The sequence below is a fragment of the Brassica napus genome, chromosome C9 (assembly GCF_020379485.1).
Source record: "Brassica napus cultivar Da-Ae chromosome C9, Da-Ae, whole genome shotgun sequence".
Taxonomy (NCBI): domain Eukaryota; kingdom Viridiplantae; phylum Streptophyta; class Magnoliopsida; order Brassicales; family Brassicaceae; genus Brassica; species Brassica napus.
In genome coordinates, this window is record NC_063452.1 from 52,082,140 (window position 1) to 52,099,913 (window position 17,774).

The 17,774-nt window shown below is 27.6% G+C and overlaps 1 long non-coding RNA gene across 6 annotated transcripts; it reads right to left on the reverse strand.

Moving 5' to 3' along the window:
- Positions 1–11,621: 11,621 nt before the first annotated feature.
- LOC106407759 lies at positions 11,622–17,742 on the reverse strand. 6 transcript variants are annotated; one of them, XR_007328239.1, is made up of 8 exons: positions 16,978–17,742; positions 13,787–14,695; positions 13,168–13,422; positions 12,924–13,017; positions 12,759–12,838; positions 12,544–12,660; positions 12,033–12,481; positions 11,622–11,947 (listed from the first exon to the last, which is right to left on the reverse strand). It is a non-coding gene; the product is annotated as an uncharacterized LOC106407759 (long non-coding RNA). The 6 variants fall into 6 exon arrangements; XR_007328240.1 differs by having other exon boundaries at positions 12,033–12,660; positions 13,787–13,844; positions 13,934–14,695; positions 16,978–17,741; XR_007328238.1 differs by having other exon boundaries at positions 12,033–12,660; positions 13,787–14,530; positions 14,645–14,695; positions 16,978–17,729.
- Positions 17,743–17,774: the final 32 nt, after the last annotated feature.

Consider the following 17,774-nt stretch of genomic DNA (forward strand, 5'->3'; position numbering starts at 1 on the left):
GAACACATTCTTGAAAAAAGTGAACAGTATTGTTTTCACAGTTGAATTATTTTGACTTTTATCTTCCATATGGTTTTGAAAGCTTTCAAATCAACCATCGAATTGATACATGTCATTTTAATGTTCGTATACTTAAAGAAAACTTACATTTTTGTAATTTAAAGTCGTTTTAAAAAATTCAAAATATAACATTTAAGAAAAAATCTAACATATAAGAAAAATCTAACATATAAGGTGTCCTCATTTTTGTATTTTAAAGTTGTTTTTAAAAAAAAATAACATATAAGGTTTCCTCATTTTTTTAATTTAATGTCATTTTAAAAAATTCAAAATATAACATATAAGAAAAAATCTAATTTTTTATTATATGGTTAATGTGATTGTTTATTTTTTTAATAATATAAAATTAAACAAAATGAAAAAGGATGCAAAAATTGTTATCAAATCTTTATTATTCATAATCATTAATTGCCATATATATGTAAATCATATTAGGTAATTTCGTAGCTTTTATTTAGGGAACGAATACACACTTCTTATATTTTAGGTTAATATAATGTTCTCTAGTGGAAATTAAACAAATTATGACATAAAAACCTTATTTTTTTCTCGAACACAATTTTGAAAAAGTGAATAGTATTGTTTTCACAGTTGAATTATTTTGACTTTTAACTTACATATGGTTTAGAAAGATTTCAAATCAACCGTCGAACTGATACATGTCATTTTAATGTTTTTAGTCATATACTTAAGGAAAACTTATATTTTTGTAATTTAAAGTTGTTTTAAAAAATTCAAAATATAACATATAAGAAAAAATCTAACATATAAGGTGTCCTCATTTTTGTATTTTAAAGTCGTTTTTTAAAAAAAAAATAACATATAAGGTTTCTTCATTTTTGTAATTTAAAGTCATTTTAAAAAATTTAAAATATACCATATAAGAAAAAATCTAATTTTTTATTATATGGTTAATGTGATTGTTTATTTTTTTAATAATATAAAATTAAACAAAAATGAAGAAGGATGCAAAAACTGTTATCAAATCTTTATTATTCATAATCATTAATTGTCATATATATGTAAATCATATTAGTTAATTCCGTAACTTTTATTTAAGGAAAGAATACACACTTCTTATATTTTAGGTTAATATAATGTTCTCTATTGGACATTAAACAAATTATAACATAAAAACCTTATTTTTTTCAGCGAACACATTTTTGAAAAAAGTGAACAGTATTGTTTTCATAGTTGAATTATTTTAACTTTTATCTTCCATATGGTTTGAAAGCTTTCAAATCAACCATCGAATTGATACATGTCATTTTAATGTTTTTAGTCGTATACTTAAGGAAAACTTACATTTTTGTAATTTAAAGTCGTTTTAAAAAAAATCAAAATATAGCATATAAGAAAATTCTAACATATAATAAAAATATAACATATAAGGTATCCTCATTTTTGTATTTTAAAGTCGTTTAAAAAAATATATAACATATAAATATTTCCTCATTTTTGTAATTTAAAGTCATTTTAAAAAATTCAAAATCTAACATATAAGAAAAAATCTAATTTTTTTATTATATGGTTAATGTGATTGTTTAAGTTTTTTTAAAATATAAATTTAAACAAAAATGAAGAAGGATGCAAAAATTGTTATCAAATCTTTATTATTCATAATCATTAATTCTCGTATATATGTAAATCATATTAGGTAATTCCGTAGCTTTTATTTAAGGAAAGAATACACACTTCATATATTTTAGGTTAATATAATGTTCTCTAGTGTTATATAATTATGGAATAATGTGATACCATTAGATTAAACTATACTTTATATTAGATGCTCTAAAATTCTTTGAAATGATATTTAGAAGGCATTTAGAGTGCCACCTAGGATTTGAAGTTTTTTTTAATTAATACAAAATTAAGGTTCTAATTTTTCAAATGCTTCTCAATTAATATATAGGGGATATTATTTACACAAATATTAGAAGTTATTTTTAAAATATAGTTAATATCCCTTATATATTAAATGAGAAACATTGTAATAAATGTGTTCACACTAAACTAGACACATGTCACGTGTAGATGCATTGTAATAAATGTGTTCACACTAAAATGGACACATGTCACATGTAGAGAATTTCTCAGCTAAACTCTACATACATATGTTCACACTATGTACTTTATGTTTTTTTAATATAAAACTCACATGGTTCTTCTTTACGTTATTTTTACTGTTAACGAATAGAGCTAGACAAATTATTCATAAATTTTGATTCGATTCGTTATCCGTTTTGATTCGAACCGAAAAATCTGGATATCCGTTACTTTACGAAGCAAATCAAATACTAAAATGCAATATCCGTAAAAAAAAACAAATCACAAATATCAATATTTATAGGAACATATATCCAATTTGATCTATTATATGCATATATATACACATATATTTAAAGAATTATATATAAGTTATATGTTATAGTTTATATAAATTTTACAATATATTTTTTTAATAATTTCATTTTAAGAATTTGATTTTTCATGTATTATTTTGAAACAATGTCATTTAATATTAATTAACGGTATCTTTATATATTTATCAACCATCTTTATATACTTTTACATACACATACATGTGCAAATTGACGTGAACACTTTATAACTGAGTATTTACCACAACTGAAAAAACTAATTTTTTTGGAAGTTAAAATATTCTTTTTCTTAATGCTTCTTTCACTATCGACCAAATTGTAGTAAAAAGATTTGTCTTAATAATTTTCTTTTTTTTTTTTAACTATTATCCGTTTAGAAACTATAATATAAAACCATTGGTTCGACATCACGACTATCTAAGATTCATAACATGAAAATATACAAATAATAGTAATTGTTGATTATCACAGGGAAAAAAAAAACCAAAAACATCAAACATTTTAACCGAACAAAACAAATAAATATTGATTTAAAATGATAGTTATATTTTAGGAGATTAAAAACCAAAAAACAACAGAAAACCGAACCGATACCCAGATTAAACAGATTAATGTCTCCTTATTAAAAAATAACGAAACTAATAATCACATTCCACGAAATGCGCGGATTATTACCTAGTGTTAATTAATTAGCACTAGACCCTGACCCGCGCGCCAGCGCGGATATAAATTTTCAGTTTTTAATTATTTATTTTATTAAATAATGTATTTGTAATATTCGTTCATATTATATTCATTAAGTAAATATTTTTTTGCATCTTAAACTATCTATTTTTTTACGAATGTGTGATATCATATAAAAAATATAAAAAAATGAATATAGAGTTAATTAGATAATTTTAAAAACATAAATTTTTCTTTCGTGTGCGATATCATATAAATAATGTTCCGCCCAGTTAACAAAAATCATGATTATTTTATGTGTAATCTTTTTTCATTTTGACCATTTCCTTAAAACTATATTAAATTTTAGATATTTTAATTAGAATATTTTTTAATATCTTTACCTTTTTATTTGAAATGCAACTCAATATTTTTTTAACAATTATAACAAAATATTTAAAAATTTTTTTTAGAATTTCTTTGAAAAATATGAAAATTACATTTTAAATTAAAATTATCCTAAAATATGATATGTTTTGATGTAAATGAAAACTCAAATTATGTCAAAAATAATGATATTCAATGATAATAACAATTTTAATTGATTATTTTTTAAAAAATACATTTACAAAAATATTGTTTGAAATAAAATTCATTTATTTTTCAAATATAAAATGAAAATATTATAATTAAATAATAAAAAAATAGAAATAAAAACCATAAATTTAGCAAATGACAACTGAGTTATATTATGCTAAAATTTTCTTTCTAACAATTTATCAAATGACAAATGAGTTATGAGCAAATAATACCATATATTTTTTTAAAACATAGCCATTCTTAAATTTTTTTGAATAAATAATTATTTTTAAATTTAATCAACTGAAAATAATATCCGTACAATTGTGTGAGTCAAATTCTAGTTTTATTGATGCATGTTATATATTAGTGTTGCATGTTTTAGGTAACATTTTAATGATACATGTTTTTAAAAATCTCTATTATTAAAATTGTGCACGTAAGGATAACTCATGAGTTTTTTTGGTTGATTAAATGACATTATGTCCAAATTTATTTAAGGATATTTTATTAAGGTAACTGAAAAATACAAACAATAAAATAGGAAGTTTAAATTCATTTAATCATATTTTATTAATGTAACTGAAAAGACAAGTAATAAATTAGGCAGTTTTATTCATTTTAGGATATTTCATAAATTCAACTGAAAAAGACAAGAAAAAAAAAGAGTTTAATTAATAAAGTAAAAACATTTTCAAATGGGTACTTCTCTTTTAATAATATAGATTATCAAAATACTCAAGACATCAATTACTAAAAAACTAGGAAAAATATGTATTTTAGATATTTAAACCTCACAACATATCTAATCTATCTAATCTATTAAAACTGAATTACAAATATAATTTCACCCATAATCTTGCTTAATATTTACCTTTCTATGCGACTGCAATTTTTTCTACTTATTTCTGAAGCCCAATATCTAGTATTTGATCCGAAAAATCATACTGTTTAATAAATGATACGGTCTGTTGTTGATATCACATGCGATATATTTTCCAAATTAACAGAAGATATTAACTGATATCCCAAAAATCTGGTCAAATATGTGAACAATATTTACACTTTCCAAAGTAGAAGACACACAATAAATCGTACGTATTAAAGTAGTTACGTAAATATTGTCAACCAATCATCATCATCATCATCATCATCATCATCATCATCATCATCATATACTAAAAGGAAGATATAATCAAAGGAGAGTGTGTCCACGTAGGCATTTTAATTCCATCCAATTAGAAACTTCCGTTTCTCCACGTCACCTCAGCTCTCCGTAATACCTTTGCGTAGAAGAAGCCCATTCAATTTTTCACATAGGCCCAGTTTTTGGTTTGCATGCCTCCAACCCTGATACGGCATAATCGATGAACTGAAATTCTTCTCTCATCTGCGTGCGATGGAGATTTGGTGACGTTTGCGCTTCATCTCACTATCTGAAACGGTCTGAGTTATGGCTTCGTGTTTAATCCCCTTGATTCACGCCCACGATGAGACTTTGAATGTGCTGTCTAGATCTAAAAGCCTGTGTGTGTTCGGTATAAATATAGGTGTGTATTTCTCTTCTTGAACTCATCTATTCTCATATTTCTTATATAGCATACTAATTCACGGCTTAATTGTTAACTCAAGGGTGTTCTTCTCCAATCTGAAGTTCGACAAGTGTTCCTCCGCTAGGCTGTTGCGGTTCTGGGAATTTGATGGCCTAAACCAGCATGATTGCAGATGCATTTAATACCCCCTTTCGATTGAACTCATCACTACGATAAGAAAGTGTTTGGTTTCATCCAAGGATATGAGCGTGTCTTGGATACTGGTAAGTCATTGTTCCATTTGCTTTTTCTTTTGTTAATTTATACTTCACAGTGATTTATTAATTCTTTGTTTTGATGTGATTCCCTAGCTTGCTTTGATCACAGAGGTAAACCAGAACATCCGTACTTTACACTCGAGAAAGATGGAGCCATATGCGTAAGTAGACATTCTAAAGTATCTGTATGATGCAAGGATCTCAGAGTCTGTTTGTGAGGCCTGCTGCATTTTGTTTCTGTCGCAGACCAGAAGAAGAACGTTTGGCAATGGAGGTGTGTTTATGCATCAAATAACTAAAGTATCTCTCTTTCACGGCTCTCTGACTCCGTAAGCTCCTAATGTGACCCTTGGGTTATCATGATATGAGATTCTCAATTACTGTTTGGAGTCTTTATCTTTTTCAACCATGCGTAGTCTTGAGGTGTTAAAGGTATGATTATATTTACTTTTCCCTCCTGCTATTGAGTAGTACTAAATAATAAGATTTTATTTTGTTGTTTTAGTTTCTCTGTGAATATAACATTGTAAATGTCTTCACTTGGTATCAAGGTCATCGAGAAAGAGAGAGTGTATCAATTATAAATTTAGTGTGCAAAAACATTTATTTATTTATTTTTATACAAATTTTTAGTAATTAACAATTGTTTTCATATTTTTTAGTTTCCTGAAAAATACATGTTTTCATTGGTCTAATATGTTACTTAACTCATAGAGATGCTAATGATTTTATATATATAAAAGATGCCTTAGGCCAGTGATTTTATATATATAAAAAATATTTCTATCTATCTTAATTATATGTATTGTTAGTTGATAAATTTTTGGTTTCATACAATTTAACTTTATTTTCAAATATAAAAAAAATAACTACATTGAACAAAAAAACATTTAAAACAATATTATGCACTTACAAAATACTACAAAAAATTAAATTAACTAATAGAAAATTAAAAAATAAAAACAAACCATTTACACAATCCTAAACAAATATATCTGAGTTTCAAAGGCATAGATTACTTATGCGTCAACAATACCATCTTTGATAATAAACAAATCTTAAATAATTAAAATAAAATCTCTTAAGCCACATAGTGCTAATATATACTTTATCCATTACATATAAAATGTCATTTTATGTTTAAAGTTTATTTCATTATAAGTGTTGTTTTCCTTTTCCAATGCATATATTAATCAAAACATTTCAGTTTTTACCATTATTTTTAATTTATTAATTACCAAAGAAATGTTTTAAATATGGACACACATATAAAGTTTAATAGATAAACTGAAAAGAAGTACTGTGAAATTATTTTTACTTCGTTTTAGCTTCCGTTGTGATTAACTAATGTCATAGTGGATTTTGTTTGGTTTGGTATTGAAAATGGATTCAAACCAGAATTTAACTTTGAAATAACATTACAATTCAAATTCTCTCTTTATATAAAAAAATATATAATTTGTATTTGTATATTATGTTCGTTAAATTTATTAAATTAAAATAAATAATATTTTTATTAAATCAGGTTTAGTATGGTTCCACTACACTAGCAAATGCCGTAACAGAAAGTTTTTTTTTGAAACACATTTTTTTTGTTTGAAACACTGCCGTAACAGAAGCGAAGTCTACAATAAAATCAACATACACAGTACACACACTAATGATCAACGTAAGTTTTTTGATGAAGAAAATATTATAACATTTAAACTGCTGAGTTTTGGAAAACAATATTAAGAAAGGTTGTAGATTTAAAGGGGGAGGATCCATTAAATTACTTGGTAGTTAGAAACAAAAATTAGAAAAAATTATAAGTGAAAGCTTTTTTTTTAAACACATTTTTTTTGTTTAAAACACTGCCGTAACAGAAGCTAAGTCTACAATAAAATCAACGTACACAGTACACACACTAATGATCAACTCATTCATGTAATATGGTCCAGATAATTAATGCTCCGTAAGTTTTTTTATGAAGAAAATATTATAACATTTAAACTGCTGAGTTTTGGAAAACAATATTAAGTAAGGTTGTAGATTTAAAGGGGGAGGATCCATTAAATTACTTGGTAGTTGGAAACAAAAATTAGAAAAAATTATAAGTGAAATAAAATACATCTATAGTCCAACCAATTAAACACCATAACTAAAATTTAATTAATTTTTGTTCATTTTGTTTATCACCTTATATATATATTCCAATAACAAAAAAAGAAATTGGATACTGAAATTAAAAATTCGTAAGACAAGAAACAATGAAATTTTTTAAAAAATTATAATAATATATCTATTTTAATAGATTATACTATTTTATATTAAATACAAAATATATAATCAAAATTAAAATTTAAACAAAAAAGCCCGGGCGTAGCCCGGACCGACCCTAGTTTAAATTAAAATCTGCATATCCACCATATATGAACTCATTCTAAAGATTTCCTAAATTTAAGGTAGCCACTAATTGATATGATATTATCCAAGAGCGTGCTATCCCTTTCCCCTATCATAAAGGGTTTATTTATGAAATAACAAAAAAAAAAGGGAAAATTAGTTTTATAGTAAAATGGTAGAAAGAGAAAGGAAGAAAGAAATAGAGTTTTAGTTATTTAGTGAATTATAGTTTTTTTTAGTTATATGTAAGCCTGAGACTTTTATTCGCGATTCGGATTCGATCCGAGATTCGATCCGGATCCGATCCGAAAATCCGGATATCCGGAAAGGCCGAATCCAGATCCGGATAGTAAAATGTTGAATTCATCAAAGCCGGATCCGGATCCAGATATCTTAATTTTTAAGTCCGGATATCCGGATCCGTATGTTTTATTAATAAATATTTCAAAAATATTAATATCTATATAAAAAAATTAATTTTATTTAATATATTTCATTTTTATGATAGTATATATAAATTTTATGTAAATTTTGTAATATTATACATAGAAATTACTAAAGACATTATATATATATTTAAAATTATTGTTAATATTTTATATATATTAATATTATTTTTTATTTATTTTAAGGATCCAAATCCGAATCCGGATATCCGTCGGATATTGCAATTTTTAAAAGGATATCTGACATCCGGATATCCGAGAACCCCGGATCCGGATAAGGATAGTAAAATTATGGATCCGCCGGATAAAGATCCGGATCCGGATACCTTAAAATTGTTCGGATACTCGATCCGTCCCGTGCCTAGTTATATGACCTAATTTTCCATCAAAAAACGTGTGGACAAAGCTAAACCCAATATGCCAAAATATATCCTAATTAATTACAGCATTTAATATATTTAATAAAAAAATATTTTGCAAATATAGTATTATTTTGTTTTGTTTAGCCACATATAGATATTTAGAGGATAAAATATTCAAAAATTAATATAATTAATAATAATTCATACTATATTTGAAAAAAAAAATCAAACTTTTCAATATGTTGTTGGATTTTGAAATTAATTAACAAAAAGAAAGTGGTTAATATATGATTAGTACAATTTCATAAAAAAGAAACTGCACAAGTTATAAAAGTTTCGATAAAATATTATGAACAAATAAAAAACAATGATTGCAAAAAAAAAACTAACAATATTGTTTCATTCGTGATAAAAATAAAATAAAAATGATTACTTATTTGTTTCAGAATCAGTAAACATGGACATCCAAGTATCCATTCGAGTACGATTCGTAGGTTTTAAAATTAAATAACTATCGAACATATATATAAATTTCTAGAAGGGATTTAAGTCAGAAAATTGTCAGACCGAAGATCTGTACGCACCTAAAAATATCTAAATAAACTGTGTGTTTAAAAATGTCATTAAATACCCCCTCCGTTCCTAAAAGATCCATATTCTAGAGAAAAATTTTGTTTCAAAAAGATACATATTTTATATTTCCAATGTAATTTTTGTCGACTAATAATGAGAAATTGTGAAGTTCAAGAACATCAATTGCATTTCTTAAAATCTTATTGGTTTAAAAATATAGAAAATATAAAACTACAAAAAACTATGCATTTATAACTAAATTTATATATGTTTTATTAAAAAGTGTGAAAATTCTAAAACATAGATCTTTTAGGAACGGAGAGAGTAATTTATATTAAAAAAAATTTAAAATCCGCGCGGGCGCGTGGATCAAAGTCCAAGTATATTCTTAATAGCGATTGAATTGGTTTATTTGAAACATTATTTTCTAATCGGGGATGCCTGAACTCGGTTTATTATTTATTATGCCTTTTGTCCAGAAAGGGGATCTAACTAGTTTGTTTGATTCGCAAAAATATTAATTAATAATTATATTTTTGGTTGACCTGAGGCTTGGTTTAAAAGCAACGTTACCAAAAATCCGTGTATGATAGTTTATAATCATCATCACATATCATAGTTTTGCTGCTTTTTAACTCTATCCAAACTTGGGAAACATTACTTGCTCTGCCACAAGTATATTAATATACACATGTATATATGGAGAAACATGTTTTAAGAGTAGGTACCTGAGGCCATGATTAACGCTGAAACCCCACATGGAGTGTTTTTATTTTTTTTATTTTTTTTGTCTGAGTAAAAAAAAAAAAAAATTAAAGACCAACCAATCGCGGACCACCACGTGTCAGTGGGATCCGCAAACTGTTCAAAAACCCACCGAACAGCGATCTTTATTTTGGCTTTCCTATAACCGATTTTTTTCTTTTTGTGGACTCCCACCTAAAAACCCCACTAAAAATCTCTTCCTTTCTCCCGGTAATCCTGCTCTTAGGAGGGAGAGAAGCAGGAAAAGTAACGAAGAAGAAAAGGAAGTTCATGTTTTTGGACTCTCTCCAGTATCTCACGTGTCTTTTCTTCTTCATCTAGCATCTCCCTTAACATCCACACCTAACGTTATAAATTAATACATTTTCTAACTAATTAGTAGTTACCATAATATTACCTGAAATTATGTGAAATTTTTTTGTGCTTTTAAACAAATGATAAAGCGTTAAATTGCCAGGGAAGTTTATTTAGTAAACTAGGGCAAACCCGCCCTACGGGCGGGCGGGTGAATAAATGAAATGATGTAGGTTTTTATTATTTTCACTGGTGGGCTGCATGCAGGTGATATCTAGAGAATGTGGACTAATGTTAATGTGTTTAAGAGATGATATAGGTTTTGTTTTTTACTTTGCCATTGGCCGAACGTACTATATATTAATATTTGGTTGTGGTAGAGTCAGAGTAAAAGAAAATGAGAGAATTTAATCTATTAATTGAGTGTCATATTTTTTATCTACCATATAAAAGTTTATGTCAGACGATTCATTAAAACTAAATATCCTAAATTTACTCATATATAATATTTTCTTAATAGAAACAAATAAATAATATACTTTTAAACAATAACATTCCTAAGAAAAGCTAAATATATTTTATGCTATTTTTTAATTGTTTATCATGTTTAATCTAGACTAAATTATATATATATATTTTACTAATTAGTTTTAAAATTAAAAAGTACATTCCAGTTCTTTTGTAAATTATCATATTAATTTTTTTACTAAACAAAATAAACAATAATTTATCGGTTGTAAGATTTTATGTTTGATTTTTGTAATGAAAATAAAAATACCAAACTGAAATATGATATATTAAAATAAAATTATATTTAAAAAATATAATATAAATAATTTAATTTAGTCACATACAAACATTTCGAGCATAAAAATTTTTAAACAAAGTAATGTTTAAATTAAACTATTAATATGATGTTGCATTTTAAAAAGAATAAAAAAATAGTAGGTGATTAATATATGATTAGTACAATTTCATCAAAAAAACATCAAATATAAAACTTTCAAAATAATATTATATACTTAAAACTGATATTAAATGTATATCTTTATAACTTATTTTATAGTTTAAATATTATTTTAATATATATATATCTGCACGTAAGTGCGAGTTCAAATCTAGTTAAATATTAAAGTAGAGTTTGCTAGATCAATCTCATGAACATATTCGAAGTAAAAAAAAAAATTCGAAGTGGTTTAAGTTTTTTGGTATTTATTAATCTCGCATCTTTTTTTCTTCATTGCTTAAAAGTTTGATCTGAGGGAAAACATTCATAGGTTTGCATAAACTTAAATCACTCGTATAAGAAGTCAAACGGAATTCATAAGATGGTTAAGAAATTATTTATTTTAAAGAAACTTTACCAGATGCAACATATTTTAAAAATTGATGCCGAAACATTATTCAAACAGAAAATAGTGGGTAGAGAGACTTCATGATCTTCGCCTATGCGACCCATGCCTTCTTGGCAACCTTGGAAGTTGCTGTTGCGAGAGGCTTATTGGTGTGGACACCAGTAGAAGTAATTCCTATAGTTGGTGCTTACTCACAGTCGTCACCATCAGTGTCCACCTTAGTAAGCACTGAGATATTCCCGAGCATATCATCGCCATGATCATCGTTGCCATCCTGTTAAGACCGTCACTCTTCATTATTTCCATACTACAAAAGGACCAGAGTGGAATATAATTTAAAACATATATGGGCAACGAACTCAGAGAGTGGCAGACGGTCACGTTCGTTCAAGATGCGTGATATAGTGAAGGTTTGGTGATTGGCAGCGAAATTGTAGCTGCTTACTCTGACCTGGAAGGTGAAAGTCTTGCCAACCATTTGTTACGGTAGGCACGTACCAAGATATGCATTTTTTCCCATTGAAATCAACAAATAGACTTTCAGCAATCTCATCAGCAATAGTTGTTTCCACACGATCCATAAAATAAAATGTTTAAAATGTATGTTAGTTGCTGATGTGTCTATGGGACCTCATTTTAGGGTCCAACATATCGAAGGAAACCAACTGCATTGGTGTTACTGCAGGTTGCCAAGTAAAAGATGAGACCGTCCGCTGAAGCTTCTTTGTACATCTGGAGCAAGAGACATAGCACCAGCCTTTATCCATATTAAATCCAGTGACCTTCATGGGGCAGACAAATTCAACCTCTACATTTTACATTAACATAATCACATGCAAAATACAATCATACTAAATATTATTGTACAACCTGAGGCTGGGAGTGAGGATAAACTCGTTTAGTTCAGCTATGGTCACATGCTCAACCTTGGATTAACCCCTCAGCAGTGAAGCTGATGATGTGTTCCCAGTGTCTTGAGAGACCAGCCTGTAATGATGGACAGTAACCCGTCAGAGCATGTAGTGGATAAGTCATAGAACAAAACAAATTTGGACGTAAAAGTGAAAGAACTACCAAATACTTACTTGTAAAATAGGTTTCCTCTGCATTAGTCTCCTTGTCAAAATAAAGTTGTCTCCCAGATGTGGCATTCAGGAACAGACGCCTGCAAATCAATAGTGTTGTAAGTGTTCCAAGAAGCATTAGGGTCGATCTTAGTTAAACAATACAGAGAATATGTGACAGAGTACCTCTTTTCAATTGTGGGACTTATGCTAGCCGTCCAGGTGGCTATGGAATGATACAGCATCTGAGTCAAACATACTCAACGTCCCAGAAACATCACTGTGAGGAGAAAAAGAGTGTAAGGAATGCTCAACATTTTTTTTTTATATAGATGTGAGCTCAGCGATTTATTCCTGAAAAGGATTATCATTTTAAGATCTTAAAAGTTGCAATGGTGAGTGTGTGAGAAACTGCTAGTAAGTGGATTACCTAGAAGCTGGGTATTTGTGTTGGCTAGGCCAAGCAGCTGATTTTGATTTCGAAACCTGAAGTGTTCTTCTGGAATTGAGGAAACCGGTTCGGTTAACTAATCAAAACTGGTTGAATCACTCAACCATATCAATAGAGGAGAGTCCGACAGACTAAAATTTTGATTACACCTAGTGACATCAAAGCCGCATAGAACCCGCCTTTAAGTGCCGTCTGTAGGTGGTGAGATGGTGACGATCCTGGCATGAGTGTCGCCTGAAAATGAAAAAAAAAAAAACATAAGCAACAACAGGATAAACCACTCCGAAAAAAGGAAAAATTGAATTTCGCAAACATTTTTTGGATATATATGAGCCTAACGCAGACGTGTGTTCAAAGACTACAATGGACATGAGTTTTAAGAATTGGGCAAAAAATTATAAAAAAAAAACCTTAATCAACATCCGGATTCGAAACCATTTCCCAAAAATAAAAAATGTTATTTGAAAACAACCGGATTTGGCAAAATACGAACGAAAGAACAGTTTGCTCTGATAACATATTTTTGATAACTATGATCCTAAATGCCGTCGCGTGTTCAAACACTACGACGAACATGATTTTTTTAGAACGGAATCACCTTGGAGTCGAGGAGGAGCATATCCACACCGATGAGCTCACCACCGCGTTTGACGTTACTAAGAACCAAATTTTGATTGTGTTAGGATTGGTGAGGATGATGATTATGGAACGAATACTGCCTTTTTATAGGTAAAGTTTCACCGACTTGGAGGGAGTTACGAAGTATTGAATGAGATGGTGTGGGTCCAAGATGGCCGTAAATGACGATGAGCCACTTAATCATGTAACGTATCATAGGCGTTGAATCGGAGACGGAACGACATGAAGGAAACCAACAGAGAGATTTGATACAAATATTTGATACAGAAAACCTCCTAGAACCTCCATGAGAGTTTGACCTAATCGGATTTTAAGAAATCGATTGAAGAAGACGACCTTTTACTTTCTTTTTTTTTAACAGAGCAAATATTGTGTCTCGTAGCCCACAAATAAATAAAAGATGTTACAGCCCAAAGAAAACCAAACAATTGGAGATCGAGGCCCATTAACAATACACACAACAAAATAATCAAAACGAAAACCGAGGACACGTGTCAGCTCCTGAACCCATGAATTATCTATGTGGAATCTGAGGTGGCGCTCTCACAGGAGAGAGAACCTTACTTTATAATAATAGATAGATGTAGAAATACCACAACTTTTTGTCTGCTTATTTTTGATCATATATAGTGCCATTCATGGGACAGTATATTTCATGAAACAATTTCATAGATAATATTAAATCGGAAACGTAATTGGGCACCTACAATACCATGATATATGTATATATTAGTATGTAGATTTATAACAACATCCCTTGATGTTTGTCTAGATATAAGCCTAAATATGCAAACTGCTTTAAAATTGATTCCCATACCTCTTTCTCTATTTCTTCCTTTTTCTGCTGCCCATTTGGCTTTTTCGTCCTCTATACCACCAAAATTTTACAAGAGAAAATAATAATCCAATAAGCGAGAACATACAAAAATTTATTCATAATACTTTTCATATGACAAGGAATCATGCAGAAACAACTGATGATCAGAATAATATGTTGAGGTCTATGCAGAGCCGTGCGAGCAATAATAGCATACATAAGCGATCAAAAAAAAATGCATTCATTTATAAAAAGTTGTGTTGAAAAATAGTCACTTAAAATCATTAATTAAAGTGATTTGTAAGAAAAAATGAGATGAGACTACTTTGTTGATATAAAATCTTGAGTTTGAGAACATTTTGCTGAGAAGAAGACGGTCAGTTGGTAAAGACCTTTATCAGAAAAAAAGATGGTAAATAAAAAAAAGACGGCGGTGAAGTTTTATTGTTACCCTAATTTTTGCAAAATTAACAAAACCATTTTTTATTTTTTTAGTAAATTTTAATTTTAATAGTGAACTAATATGGATTAATAAATGTCTTTTTATTGTGACCCATATCTTGCTTACTAATATTATTTTAAAGTTTTAAAATTAATCCCATATAAGTATATATTATTATTAATTTTAACACTGATATTTCATTGGATAGTTCAAAAGATCTCAGAATATCACAACTTACGGTTAACTAGATGATTTTTCCGTGTTCATGCACGGGTATAAATATTCAAAAGTAGATATACTATAATAATTGATTGTTATTTACTTTTAATTGTAAATTAATTTATAATTTGTATGCATCATTTAAATTAATAATATTATATTACTTTAATTATACATATGATTTTATATATGTTATATCTAATCGATTTTATTGTTTTTACAGTCGATTTAGTTATCATTTGGGTAAATTGGATTACATCTCTGAATTCAACTGTAATATTTTTATTCTAAATATATTAAAATTTTGATTAATTTCTTATTTTCATTTATGTGGTTGTTGTCTTAGATATGTAAATATATTTTATGAACATTTTGTATAACTTAAAATATATTGTGCTTAGAATGAAATAAAAAAAAATTAAAGTGTCTGATTCCAAAGTACATAATATAATGATAATATTCTGAGTCTCATGCATATATATAAATTTTACAAAAGAACTAAATTGTAACAATTGGTTAATATTTTATTTTCATTTTTAATATGTTTTGAGTTTTCCTATGATTTATATTTATAAAATAAAATTATATTCTTATAAAATTATTTATTTTATCGTAGTTAAATCTATGAATTTAGATATAAGTTGGATCTCGAGTCACTCATGTTGTGAGTATATTGAGTTACATATATTATTTCAAATTCAAAATGAAGTATAATTATTTTTTATTATAATTAGTCAAATCATATCAATTTTATTTATCATTTACATGTGCATGTATTTTCATAATATTTTTCAAATTATATGTTGATGTTTTTAAAAAAATATTAAAAAATAAAGCGATGTTCAATAGAAAGTTACATGCATAAGTAGCTGATACATTTTTGGAAGCTCATGAACACATATCAATATTTACAATAAATAACAGTTATTTTTCTAATATCAAGATCATCTAAGAAAATATAGATATAAAGAAAGTATTTTATTACTTAAAAATATATTTTATGTTATTTAAAAATATTTTTTATGTTATTTAAAAATATTTTTTAAATGTAATATTACTATTTTGTGAACTTTTTTTTTTATGAAATCATATTATATATACATATATATTGTTTTCAATTCGTTTTTTAACTTTATAAAAAATTACTTTTTTATTATATGTATATGATTTTTTAGAAAAATTTTAAAATGAAACTAAATAAAAATAATAATAGTATTTTAAATGTAATATTTTTAATTCATTAAGGGTATCAGTGTAATCAATCATCGTGAGAGTTAACATGAGAGCGACACATAGAAAACTGACTTTTCAAATAATATTATAAAGATAAGAAACTAGCCAAAAAAAAAAAAAAAAAAAGAGCAAGAAAGTATATATTATACTTAAGATTAGTAATAAATGAAATATAATATGCTATTAGATATGTTTTGGAAAAATGATGCCCTAAGCCAATGTTTTTTTTTGGTGAATGGAGGCACGGCTCGTCTATGACTGGTTATATAAACTTTTTTATTAATTCTAGGTTTCACCATAATTAACTCGAATATATATGTTTATGCTAGCCACTAATTTTTTTTTAAATAATATATATATTTCGAGTTGTATGCAAACAATTCATTAATTTGAACTTTAAAATGATAAGAAACAAGAATCACAACAAAATAAAACTCACAACACTATGAGGGACATTGAAGGGAGAGATAGAGCGAGGGAGGGTTGTGGTGGGCATGGCTAAGCAGGAGCAGTCTTCCTCGGGACTAGACCACCGATATGAAGATGGAGCAGTGAGACAGAACCGGGAGGAAGATTGGTTAAGCCCTGAAGGGAGGTAATGGTAATGAAGAAGGTTAATAGAAGAAGAATGAGACATTGAGCTAGGTTGGCTTAGGCTTCAAGATGAAGAAGAGAGCGACCGATGGTGAGGGTTTGGTGAAGGAAGACGGGAAGCAGTTTTCGTAGCTGATGCTCTTAACCGTCCTTGAGAGAGAGTGGTGGGTAGTGTGATATTATTTTAATAACGATTTCTCATTTTAATATTCGGTTTACTGTTATATGATTTGTCGTTAGAGTACAAGGGGAGGGATTATAATTTTAGGCTCACCAATCATTAAGAACAATTTATATATTTGTAGTTGTGGAATTAATGTAGAGCCGTAGAGGAAAACCATCCCATCACCACACGCACGAGGGGAGGTAAAAAGAAGTTTCTCGTAATTTCCTAATTTTCTTATAAAATGAGTTAAAGAAGGTTACTGCAATCTTATTAATTTGATGAGGTCAACAGGAATTGAAAGGAACTTGTATACTAAATTTTTATTTATAACTTTTAAATGTTGTTTATTACAAAAGATTTGAATCCTTTTTGGTCAACCAGCAGAGGATTTTTATAGAAACTTTATTTATTACTACTTGAAATTATTTGTAGTATTTATATGTATATAAATATCATTGAAATTTTTGTTCGAATTC